The sequence below is a fragment of the Myotis brandtii genome, unplaced genomic scaffold (assembly GCF_000412655.1).
Source record: "Myotis brandtii unplaced genomic scaffold, ASM41265v1 scaffold1103, whole genome shotgun sequence".
Lineage (NCBI taxonomy): Eukaryota > Metazoa > Chordata > Mammalia > Chiroptera > Vespertilionidae > Myotis > Myotis brandtii.
In genome coordinates, this window is record NW_005353762.1 from 836,672 (window position 1) to 850,577 (window position 13,906).

At 40.3% G+C, this 13,906-nt stretch overlaps 1 pseudogene; it reads right to left on the reverse strand.

Annotated features, from left to right (window-relative positions):
- Positions 1-4,125: 4,125 nt before the first annotated feature.
- LOC102257642 lies at positions 4,126-6,397 on the reverse strand (annotated as a pseudogene).
- Positions 6,398-13,906: the final 7,509 nt, after the last annotated feature.

Here is a 13,906-nt window from a genome sequence, read left to right on the forward strand (position 1 = left end):
GGGTGGCCAGGGTTACAGGCCTCCGTTTGGGCATAAATGGGCGAGTCAGACTGAGGAGCTGAGCTCTCTCTCCCCAGGCACGGGACGCAGGGGCCAGGTGCGCTGTGGGTCTCAGACTCCTGCTGTAATTCCGGAAAACCTGAGGCTCATTTCATCTTGAGCTCTAGCCGTCTGGACTAATCATCTTCCTTTAGACTCCCGCGGATTAGCCAGAGTAGTAAGACCTGCTGCTCAGGCATCAGTCAGTCACCAGGGAGCTGAAGCAGGTAGACTAATGCTGGCCATCACCCTTACTGACAGGTGGCATTCACGCCAGCTGCCACGGACTCCTCACTCCCCAGAGTATTGCTCACAGGAGAGTCTGTGCCTACGGTCTTTGCACAGGATTTGATTTACCGTGGAGCCTCGCGCATCACTTTAGCTTGTGTACTTGTGTTTTTCTGTAGCTAGTATTTTCTAAGTGGAGACTTGAATCTCATGCACAAGAATTTATCAGACAGTGTTAATTAAAAACCTGCTATGCACTAGGAAGTTTTTGGTCAAGAGTGTGGTCATTGAGACCTTTGAAATGGTCTTTTTATATAAAGCAATGTTTCTCAAATTTTCCCCCATTATTGCTCCTTTAAAAAGAAACATTTAAGTTCTCCCTAACAAAATAAATTGAAACGATTTTGTCAGGTAGAGTTGAGGCTTGGAGGTCCACAAACCTTTGCACTAAGATTTCTCCACTTCCCACCAGCCGATTTCACCCTCTGGGGGGCCATTGGCATTGAGAAGTCCTGCCATAAATGAGCGGAAGGCAGCATCTCAGCGGGAGAGATATGTGAGGAGGCAGAACAGCATGAGTTTGAAATAACAAAGTTTGAAATCAGATTCCCTACACTTGACATAAGTGTTTCTAGTCCTCAATTTCCTCACTTATAAAATGGTCCGATAGTGGCTGCTTCCTCCGTTTTCTCTGGGGATTAAATTAGATAGTACTTATGTAGCTGTTAGTAAAATGCCTGGCGTGAAGTAAGCACTAAATAAATGGTAGTCTGGAACCAAAGTCTATATTAGTTATCTACTGCAATATTCTAAATGGCCAAACTTTGCAGTTTAAAAACAGCAGATGCATGATCTCCAGCCATTTCTGAGGGTAAAGAATCCAGGGTCATCTGGGCCATGTGGTTCTGGCTTAGGGTGTCTCATGAGGTCACCATCAACTATAGCTGCCTCAGAGACATCCTTTTGGAATTGCTCTTCCATATTTTATGTGACATACGAAACAGCACATCAAAACTCAGCATAACTTTTATAAAGACACAATCGAGGCCTTATTTCTTATATTACATTATGTTAAATCCTGTTTTGGGAGGACTTGCTGGACAATTCCATATAAGAAATACCTGTGATTTCTGGAGTGATTGGTTTATTTGTCACTTAAGGATGATCTACAATATGGAATAATCAGATTTCATTTTTCACACTGGAATAAGTAAATGTAGGAAGATTGTATAATATGTATGTACATTAGATTCAGGTCTGGCTCTACCAGATGTTCCTGTCCTATTCCCTTTTCTATTCTCTCTTTCTTCTGTTTTTATTTTCTATGTTCTTATAGACTTCCTTAAAACCGTTTGGGAGCAAGACAATATATAAGTTAACAAAACAGTTAACAAGAACATATTTTATGTTGTTATACATATATAAGAACATAAAATATAAAATATAGATAACCTAAGAATATATTTTAAATATATCCTAGAAATACTTAGATTTAATAGAAATAAAAACAATGCCATTTACAATAGGATAGAAATGTGAAATGGGTAAATTTTATAAAATATGTGCAACACTTCTACATTAAAAATTCCAAAACACTACTGAGAGAAAATAAAGGAAACATGGATTAGAAGACTTGAGATTATTAAGATGGCAATGATCCCAAAGCTCATATAAAGGCTCCACATAATTTCAGTCAAAATTACATCAGGCATTTCTGGCAGAAATTGACATGCTGATTTTAATTTTACATTAAAATGTGGAGGACCTAGAATAGACAAAAGAATTGTGAAAAATAGTAAAGTTGGAGGACATACACTACTGGTTTCAATATCCTATATAATAAAAGCCTAATATGCAAATCAACCAAAAGGCAGAATGACTAGCAGAACAACTGGTTGCTATGATGTACACTGACCACCAGGGGGCAGACACTCAACGCAGGAGTTGCCCCCTGGTGGTCAGTGTGCTACCACAGGGGGAGCACCGCTCAGCCAGAAGCTGGGCTCACTTTCTGATACTTCATTATTGGTATATAAGAATGCAACCAATTCCTGAATAATTAATTTGTATACTACTACTTTATTGCCTTCATTTACTAGTTCTGGTAGATTTTTGGCAGAATCTTTAAGGTTCTGTGTATAATATAGTACCATGCCATCTGCAAATAATGATAGTTCTACCTCTTTGCAACTTGGATACATTTTATTTCATCTTCTTGTCTGATTGCTGTGGCTAAGACTTCCAGTATTAGTGGAATAAGAGTGGTGAGAGTAGACATCCTGTCCTATTCCTGATTTTACAGGGGACACTTTTAGTTTTCCCTGTTAAATATGATATTGGCCATCGTTTTGGCATATATGACTTTTATGATATTGAGATATGTTCTCTCTATTCTCACTTTACTGAGAGGTTTTATTATAAATGGATGCTGGATTTTGTCAAATGTTCTTCCTGAATCTATTGATATGATCATATGATTTTGATCCTTCGTGTTTTAAAGCTTTCTGAATCTTAATTTATTTTTGTATTTTTCAAGTCAAGATTATATGAACTACCCATTATTTAGATACCAGAAGAAAAAGAGCAAGCAAAGGATGTATAGATTATCTGATTTTTTAAAAATCTGAACAGAAATTTATTATACAAGTCTGTTAAATAGAATGGTAAAAACTGAATGTTTTGTATTATGGAGTCAGTACATCAAGTTTTACTTCAGAAGTCAATAACTCTTCTAACTAATTCTGCAATAAAACAAAGCCAGTTATGCAGAAAAAAGAATGTCCCTTTCTGAACCTCCATTTGATAAGACTGATTTCATATCTAGCTTATTTATAATATTCAGTTCAGTTCTCCCACTGCAAATAATACATGTGGTCATTAATGGTGGTTGATGAGGTGAAATCAATTTCTCTTAGGATAGTTCAACATAACCCAAATATTAAAAAGCTATTAAAGATTCATGGAGACACCATAAACCACTACCTAAGGAACATAATTCACCTATGTGCATAATAGTTTTATAACATATTTTTAAACATAAAATCACAGTCAAAGACAATGATAATGTTGCATACTCAGTGTGTTTGTTCATGTAGTGCATTCCTATGACTCATTTGGAGTTTAACACCATATAAACACCACACTTCTAATAAATGGACTTTAACGTACACAAATCCATCCAATTCTTAAAAAAAAAAATCTAAACATCTTTTAAGACCTTGAACTTGAAATTTAAAGACTTTGTGTTTTAAAATCCCAAATACTGGGAAGATTAGGTGTGAAACATAGTAAACACATCTTGTAAGCAGGATTGGACATACTTTTGTAAGAACCCTCAGAACAACTCAATATTACAAATTGAGAGTGACACATTTATTATTTGGCCAAATAAAATTCAAATAACTTTCCAGGATTCAAATGTATCCCAAGAGATATACAAGAAATGAGTATAACTGTGGCAGTTAAAGAAATCTTCTGCTCTGCAATAAATGCTATTATTCAATGATGCTGTACATTTTGATAGTACACTATAATTTGTTTGCTTCCAACCATCATGGGGCACAAGAAAGTGAAACTCAAGACTATCTTGCCAGAATAGGAGACATGTTGACCCCAGTTTTAAGCAGGATTCTTCATTGATGGAAAAGACAGAGACATACAAATCAAATTAGTTGACTTCCAATGGTTTACATCCCAGGGTGAATCAGGTGACACTAGTTTAAGCCCAATTTAATTTAGGCAGTTTTTTACCATAAGAATAAGGTCATTCTTAGGTCATATTAATAATTAAACCAACATATACACAATTAGCAATATCCTATGTAATATGAGAAGTTTTAACTATTTGTTCTCAATTATTTTATATTCAGTTAATTTGTTGCTTGGTTTTAAAAAAAGCTCAACTTTATTTTACAATGTACTTTGCATTTCCAAGTGTGTTCTGTAATTATTTCATCGAAGCAGGTACAGTTCTCTGGATTCTAAGAGCCAAACTCAACTGTATCTTCTGTAATCTGTTTAAATTCATAATTGCGTCTGCCATCCAGATGCAGGTAGTACTCATGGTGTTTCCAAAGACACTTCCTGTGTGACAGAGTGAAGAGGGTGATGCCGACCCCTGCATAATGATTGCAGATGTAGCCTTCCATGTCCACACTCACTAAGTGTGTGCACTCGTCCAAAATGGCAAACTGGGGTTTATGATGAAATAATCTTGCCATTGCCATTCTTTGCTTCTCTCCAACACTGAGTACATCCATCCAATCCTGAACACTGTCCCAGCCTCCTTCTCGCTCAAGGATATGCTCCAACTGGACATTATCTAGGTATTTGACCCCTGCATAATGATTGCCGATGTAGCCTTCCATGTCTACACTCACTGAGTGTGTGCACTCATCCAAAATGGCAAACTGGGGTTTATGATGAAATAATCTTGCCATTGCCATTCTTTGCTTCTCTCCAACACTGAGTACATCCATCCAATCCTGAACACTGTCCCAGCCTCCTTCTCGCTCAAGGATATGCTCCAACTGGACATTATCTAGGTATTCCTTCTGTATTAGGGCAGATATCCCCTTCCTTTTCTGGTCTCACTCAGTCCCAAAGTGTTCCACGGGTCATATAAGGTCTCTGAGGAACATAAAATAACTTTGCTCTTTCAGGTTTAATTAGATGTCCTCCAAAAAGAGGCCATAATTCACCAAGAACACAGAGAAGTGAACTCTTCCCATAGCCATTTAGACCACAAATTAGAATGTTGGCACCAGATTGAACTTCAAAACTAAGGTCTTGGATCAATATATCTCCATTTTGCATTGCTAAAGGGACATGATCAACATTTTATGTTATCGGCATTGATAATTTCTCCAGTTCCAGGTATCAAGGGAATGCTTTGTGCTCCTTCAATACCCCTTTCTTGTTGTGAGATCATTGTGCGTTCATATTTTCCATTATTTAAATCCTTTAGCACTTGCATTAATTCTGAAATCCAAGCAGTAAAACCAACCAATCTAGCATTTCATAGCCAGCCAAAACTATTTGACCCAGAGCTTGGGACATTCGCGAAAGCACCCTTCAACTTGGTAGTAGTCCTTCAGAAGTTCTGGAGGTGGCCAGGGTGAGACAAATCTAGGAAAGGGCAGCTGACAACAGGCAACCAACTACAGGGGCAGGAGATTTGTCAACTATACTATCAATAAAGCCCATAGAAAACTGAAACAAAATGAAATTATGTAGGCATTCCGTCAGTTTTGGGAAGATGGTGTGGATTGTCTGCTTTTCTCTTTTATTCCCATCATAAAAGGCAATTTCTTCACTGTTTGCGATGAACCAGGAATTAACATATCTATACTCTCCTTCATACTTTTGCTCAGTTACTGTCATCTTACCAAGGAGTCTTCTAGGTAGAGTTAGGGATAACCCAGAAACAAGCAAGTAGGCCATCCTGCTTGCTGGGCCCCGAGCTCCTATTGTACTCATAACTTGAAGATATACAAAACTATCTCTAAAAATAGCTTACAAAGATTTGAATACAGATCAACTACACTGTCACAAAACTTTTCTACACCTTGTGTAAGCAGCTAGTCTGGATTAGCTATTCTGTTGTCCAGATTTCTCATTTTAAAATACGTGAATGCTTGGAGATATTCCTCACAGAGGCATTTAGTTAGTCTTGCTTGGAAGCACAATGTGAGCTCATTAAACTCAAACTCCAAGAAGCTTTTAACCAGAGAGATGAGAGGCATGGCAGCCATGAAGTTGAATAAGTTTTTCTTGAAATCTTTTCTGCTATGACCATTGATACGACTTTCAATGAGTGTCCCATTTTGAATCATTCAAACATCACAATATGTTTGAGGCACCAACATAACAGCAATAAGTATCAAGTAACCCATCTTTTTACAAAATGTTCTAGAGACCATGATTTTCAGAATCCTTGAGAGCCTTGAGAACAACACCGCGTCCACCATAGCTCATTCTTTTTCCCCTTCTTTCTCATTATTTTGTAATGGTGGCTTTCTACTTTTCTTACTGTACAGGCGGAGAGTGAGACCCAACTTGTGGAGCAGGCAGAGCAGCAGGAACGCAGCCCCACCAGGGAGAAGTTTCCCACCTTGCTGAAGGCCGCCATGGCACTCAGGAGTGAGCCAGTGGGGCCTACCCTTCATTTTTTAATGCAGTGTAGAACATTAATTGGTGTTGAAAAATCCTTACATCTGAGGAATAAATCTCTATAGAATATGGTGTATAATTTTTTAAATGTATTGCTGAATTTGGTTATATCTTTATTATTTTTTTAATCATCACAAGATGATGTTTTTAATTGATTAGAGACAGAGGAGGGGAGAGGGCGGAAGAGAGAGGAACATCAATGTGAGAGAGAAACATCAATATGTTGCCTATGACGCATGCTCCAATTGGGAATGAAACTGGCAACCTATGTGCCCTGACCTGGAATTGAACCCGTGACCCTTTGGTGCACAGGATGATGCTCCAACAAACTGAGCCACATTGGCCTGGACTGTTTTGCTAATATTTGTTGAAGATTTTTACATGTATGTTCATCAGAGATATTGGCCTATGATTTCTTTCTTTAAATGTTTATCTGGTTTTGGAATCATTATAATGCTGTTCTTGTAAAATGAATTTGGGAGTCTTACCCTTCTTGAATAGTTTGAAAAGGATAGATGTTAGTTTTTCTTTAATTGTTAAAATTTACCTGTGAAGCCATCTGATCCACAACTTTTATGTTTGTTGAGAATTTTTTGATCACTGCTTTGATTTCTTTGGATATAATTTGTCGGTTCAGATTTTCTGATTCCTCCTGATTCAGTCTTGGGAGCTTGAATGTTTTTAGGAATTTTTCAGTTTCTTTCAGATTCTCCAATTTGTTGGCATAAATTGCTCATAGCATTTTCTTATAATTCTTTGTATTTCTGTAGTGTCAGTTATTACTTCTCCTTCGTTTCCGGTTTTATTTATTTGGGTCCTTTCTCCCTTTCTTTAGATGAGTCTGATTAAAGTTTAACATTTTTTTAATCTTTTAAAAAACACAGCTCTTGGTTTCATTAAATATTTTTTAGATTTTATTCATTTATTTCTGCTCTGATCTGCTCCTCCCCCCTTCTTCTAATCACTTTGGGCTTTGTATGTTGTTATTTTCCAGTTCTTTTAGGTGAAAGGTTAGATGTTAATTTAAGATTGTTCTTGTTTCTTAAGATAGGCCTGTATTACTATGAACTTCCCCCTTAGAATTGCTTTCTCTGTGTCCCATAGATTTGGGGTTGTCATGTACTAATTTCCTACTTATTTATGCATTCATTGCTTGCTTCTTGTATGTGCCCTGACTGGGAATCAAACCTACAACCTTGGCACACTGGGACAATGCTCTAACCAATTGGGCTATTCTGCCAGGGCTTTCATGTACTCATTTTCTTTTGTCTCAAGGTATCTTTAGATTTCTTTCTTGATTTTATAGTTAATCCATTCATTATTTAGTAGCATGCTATTTAGCCTGCATGCATTTGTGTATTTTTCAGTTTTTTTTCTTGTAATTGATTCCTAGATTTATACTATTGTGATCAGAGAAGATGCTTGACATTATTTCAATCTTCTTAAACTTATTGAGGCCAATTTTAAGGCCTCAATATGTAAGCTATCCTGGAAAATGTTCCCTGTGCATTTGAAAAATATGTATATCCTGCAGGTTTAGGGTGTAATGTTTTGGAAATATCAATTAAATCCATCTGGTCTAATGTTTTATTTAAGGCCATTGTTTCCTTGTTGATTTTTTTTTGTCTGGAAGATCTATCCTTTGATGTTGATTGGGTATTAAAGTTCCCTACTATGATTGCATTACTGTTGATATCTCCCTTTATGTCTATCAATTTAAAAAAAAATATTTAGGTGCTCCTAGGTTGGATGCACAAATGTTTCCAAGGTTTATTTCCTCTTGTTAGATTGATTTCTTTATCATTTTCTATTTGCATAAAATATATTTTTCCATTCCTGTATTTTTATCATCTATTCTGGGGTGGGTCTCTTGAAAACAGCATATATGTGGGTCTTGTTTTCTTACCATTTAGCTACCCTATGTCTTTCTATTGGAGCATTTAAACCATTTACATTTAAAGTTACTATTGATAGGTACATATTCATTGCCAGCTTATTCTTCATATTTATGTTTCTCATTTTTTAAATTTTTCTTCTTATAGAAGTCCATTAACATTTCTTGTAATACTAGTTTGTTGGTGATGATCTCCTTTAGTTTTTTCTTGTCTGGGAAGCTATTTCTCCTTCAGTTGTAAATGATAGCCTTGATGGATAGAGTAGTATTAGTTGTAGGTCCTTATTGTTCATCACTTTGAATATTTTATGCCACTCCCTTCTGGCCTGAAATGTTTCTGTTGAGAAATCAGCTGACAGTCTTATGGGAGCTCCCTTGTAGGTAACTGTCTTTCTCTTGCTGCTTTTAAGATTCTCTCTTTGTCTGTAATCTTTGCCATTATTAATTATGATGTGGGCCCCTTTGGGTTCATCTTGTTTGAGATTCTCTACACTTCCTTGACTTATATGTTTTTTCCTTCACCAGGTTAGGGGAGTTTTCAGTCATTATTTATTCAAATAGGTTCTCAATCCTGTGTTTCTCTTTTCTTTCTGATAGTCCTACAATGCCGATATTGTTACTCTTGATGTTGTCCCAGAGATCCCTTAAAGTTTCCTTGTTTTTTCAAATTCTTTTTTGCTTGGGTGTTCTCTGCTAGCTTGTCCCCCAAACTGTTGATTTGATCCCCTGCATTATTTAATCTGTGTTGATGCATCCTAGTGTATTTTTTATTTCTGAGTGTGTGATTTTTTATGATTTTTATGTACCTTTTAATGCTTACTACCTCTTTCTTTAAATTCCAACTGAATTCACCCATTCTTCCCCTAATTTCCTTGAGCATCCTTATATCCTTTGTTTTGAACTCTGCATCTGGTAGTTTGGTTTCCCCCATTTCATTTAGTTCTCTTCCTGGGGATTACTTTTGTTCTTTCATCTGGGGGCTTGCCCCAGGAAATGGAACTGGCCCCAGTGGGGTCTGGTGCATGCCAGGATCTTCCTTTTCATTGTGCTATGATGTGGTCTTAAGCCCATCACCCCATGTATTGCTTTTGGGGCTTCTTGAGAAGGTCTCAGTGCAGGTCAATATCAGAAACTACCTGTAACTGCCCTGGACAACCTGTGTGGAGCTAACGAGTTACCCGAGTTTGTGGCTACCTCTGCTGGGCATGGGTGTGCATGGAGGGGCCATGCTGTATATCAAGGCTGGCTTCCACCAGGTCCAGGCCCAGGGCAGGTCAGCAGAAGGCACGAGGCACTCTGAGATCCACCTCTACCTGCTGACCACTTTAAGGCTGTCACTGGAAGAACCTCTGGCAGTTTGCAAGTTCCATGAGATATGTTCCTAGTGGGTCACCAGGTAGAGGCAAGTGGTGCTCACTAGACTGATTCAGATTTAAACTCAGTGCCACTGCTGGCTCTGAGGCCACTCAGGAAAAGTCTCAGGATACCCCAAGGCCAGCTGCCACATGCCTGGGATTCTCTGGCCTTTGTGGATGAGGTCTCAGAGAGTCACCAGGATGAGGCGAGCAGAGTCCACCCAGCTAAAACAGACCAATATTTGGCCATGTGGAAGGACGGTTCTGCAGAGGAGTGGAGGTGCCCCTCAGGCACATGGGAGAGGGTGGCCCTCCTTCCATCCCTGCCACTCAGTCTCTTGACCTATGATTCTGGCACTGGTTGAACTGCCTAAGCTTCCTTAATAAAGATTGCAAGGCAGGCCCAGGCTGGAGTCCACCAAAAACCTCTCCATTGGGGCCATTCCTGCAGGACGGGGCCCCCAGAAGTTGGCAGGGAGGGTGCCTGTTTCTTCCCAGGTTGATAACAAAGGAGGCAGAGGTTGGCCCAGTCCTGGAGAGGCAGCACCACTCAGGTGTTCAGGACAAATGGCCGTCCCCTCCAGCCCCACAACGCAGTCTCCTCCTCTGTCGTTTGGCCACTGTTTGAACCTGCCAGAACCTCCTCAATGCTCTTTAATAGGGGCTGCGCCTCGGGCCTGGCTGGAGTCTGCCAAAGCCTCTCCAAAGGGGTCCAGTGGCTTTTCAAATGGTATGTGGCTTTGGTCACACTGAAGACTGAGGTGCCAAGGTGCCATGTGGGGGCAGTAGTTTGCGGGCTTTGCTCTAGATGGACATCTTCCACTGTAACTAGGACTTTGGAACCCTCCCCTATTATCTCTGCACCTGTGGCATGAGACGTGTTAAGGCTAAAACCGGGAAGGAAGTCTGCTCTACACTTCACTCTCTCCTGGAGAAAAATGGCCTCATCTTTCACTGGGTATAATTATAGACAGGTATCCATTATGACACATTTTAAAACATTTATTGTTCAATTATGGTTGACATACAATATTATTAGTGTCAGGTGTACAACATAGTGATTAGACAGTTGTATACCTTTTGAAGTACTACCCTTATAAGTCTAGTACCCATCTGACAGCATACATAGTTAGCATGATATTATTGACTCTATTTCCTATGCTCTATTTTACCTTTAAGTGAATATTTTTATTACTGGCAATTTGCACTTCTTAATCTCTTTCAGCTCTTTCACCCATCCCCCTACCCCCTTCCATCTAGTGAATCAATTCTTTTCTTCTGTGGCTATAAGTTTGTTTCTGTTTCATTTATTCAGGTAAGTCTTTAAAATTTGTTGAGCATCTTTGCGCCTGGCACTTTACTGGGCACTGTGAGACCAAGAGATAAAAGACGAGATATGAGTCTGGTAAATGAGACAAATTAAGAAAATCAAAATATGAAGCATGTGGGGAGGCATGGGGCACTGACCTATGTATGAGGGAAGAAGTGGGGAGGGTGCAGGGGGCTCTCAAGTGAAGCTTAAGCTGATTGTGAAGGGTGAATAGGAGTTGACCAGATAGAGAAAGGGAAGTCAGGGCATCTCGGTGGAAGAAATAATGAACACAAAGGCACAGGATGCCCAAGAGCAGGGCACACTCAGCCATGCACACTGCAGAATGGCGGCAGGTGAGAGTTCTGCTATGATCAACAAATGGGAGAGGAGAATGGGGTAGAGCTGGGGCCAAAACATTGCCACCAGCCTTGGCTTCAGAGGTGACCCTGTGCAGATGGGTGACATATATAGTCACCAAGAGGCCAAGTGAAAACAGGAATTTCCCAATGAGCATGGAAGAGCCAAAGGCGCCATATCCTTGGAGTTAAAGAGGCCTGGAAATACACATTTCCTGCTGCCACCCTTTCTCTCAGTCCCACCAGCACATCAATCTCCAGCTGCCACTAGCATAGCTACAGCGCTGTTTCCTTCCTGTAGAGAGAGAAACCCTCTCCATAGGACTTAAAAGATTTCCGAACAGTGACGGGGTCTGGCTGCCCTTTCCCTGGCTGTTAAGCCACACACTTTGCTGCGCCTGGTGAGGACTGTAAAAGCGACTTGACTTGTGCGTTACTATCCATCTCCCCTTCCCTCCCGGCAGCGCCAATACTGTGCCAGATGGCCCCGATAAGATTTACGGGATCATAGGCAGTTTTACCTGCCAAGGTACTTAGACTTAGTATTTATGGTGTTAAGGAGATTAGCGCCTAAATGCTAATGGTAGGCAGACACCAGAGCTACCCAGTCTGATTCCTTGGCACGGATGCAGCTTCTTGAAGGCACTCTGCTGGGCGGAGAGGCCCCGACCTGGCACTTTCTCCATATCAGATGTCCTCAGGCACTGCATTTGCACAGTGAGAGATGAGGGGCCAAACAGAACCCAGAGCTCAGGCAGCTGCAAACTCCCTAATTGATCTGGATTTTGAAAAATTATAACGTAGTATCAGTGTTTGTTTGTTTGTTTGTTTTGGCAAGCTGAGGGGAAAGTGATGGTCAAGACACTGCATGCGAACAACGCATCTTCTCACTTCTCTGCTCAAAAAGATGGTTGCCACCCTGGCCGAGGTGGCTCAGTGGGTTGGGTGTCCCATGCACTGCAAGGTTGCTGGTTTGATTCCTGTCAGAGGACATCCCTGGTAGGAGGCGTGCAAGAGGCAGCTGACCAATGTTACACTCTCACATCGATGTTTCTCTCTTCTCTCTTCCTCTCTCAAAATCAATAAACGATTCTTTAAAATAAAAATAGTGAATGGCAATGAAATGATGCTTTCTTTTTCTCCTTCCTCTTCCCTTCCTTGCCTCCTCCCATGAGCCTCCTTATATTCAGGAATATAAATGTGAACAACACTGGGTCCTGCCATCACAAAATGTGCAGTGTCTTCAGGGAGAAAGTGCACACAAAAGCACCAGGGTGGCCGACCGGCCTGTGGGGATGGGAGCATCGCTTGGATGCTGCTGGAAATACAGAATCTCAGCCCCAGCTCCCCCCACCCCCTCAGTCAGAACCTGCACTTTAACCAGACCTCCAGGATGTTGACGGTCTGGATGCTGAAGTTTGAGAAACGTTGTTTTGTGCTTTCAAAGCAGTAGGCGATGGTCCCCAAACGTGTGGGCTGGGAAGAGAAGGAAGAGTTCTGAAACAAGGAGACCCAAAGCAGGTTCTGTGGAAACAAGCAACCAGTTCTGACAAAAGCTCAATGTAAACCATGTAAGTAGGGAAGGGATTGGAGAACAAGACCGGACAGAGAGTAAGTGGGCCTATAAAATCACATGCATAAAAGTTGACAAGTTCAGGTTTTAACGCCAGCACTCATGCCTCCGACTTCCTAACCCTGTGACACTGGAGAACCTCAGCTGAAACGAGTCAGTGAACGGGTGTCATTCTATCTGCCCCACGACCTCAGGTGCTTAGAAATATCAGCTATGCTAACATACATGAAGAACTTACAAGTGGCAAAGCACTTACAAGCTTAAGTTCGAGTTAAGAAATCAGAAAATGAAAAAAAATTGATGGCAATGCAACTTACAAAAGATGTGTTGAAACAGTTAAGCGAGTTGGCTATTGCCCATGCTCTAGTATGGCAGTTCTTAAATTATCTCCAGAGTTCCTGACTCATTATACCTAGGGAGAAGCCTAGGAATTTTCACATCTAGCAAGTCTCTCCTTGGTGTTGGTGCTGTGATCTGTGCACCACACTTTGAGAACCATTGCTCTAGGACTTACTGGGATTTGATGACTGTGGATGTTCTATTCTGTCTTGGAAAAGGTTTTTCTGGGAGTTCTTCACTAATACCAAGGCATGGAAGGTGACTGTGTCAGGCTTCTAAGGCAGGCATGCTTTGTAGCATGAGGAAGTTATATGTGGGAGGTGGGGAGAAGGAACACGACCCCTGAGTAACCAGGAGGTTAGGAGTACATGGTGACCTTTGTCTACATGAAGACTTCATCCCTGAAGGCCCAGTTAAATCTCACTTAGTCCATGGAATAAAACTCCAAAGAACTACAAAGTAAAGTAAATACAGGGTTTGAAGTAAAATCTTCAACCCCCCGTAGGAAAAAACACCCAGAAAATAGACTTTCCTGATGGTCTTTTTTTGAAATGAGATCATATCAACCAGAGAAGTAGACCAATAGGTCAATTCCATTCTTTAAAACAAAAACAAAAATATTTATTGAGCCATATGCCA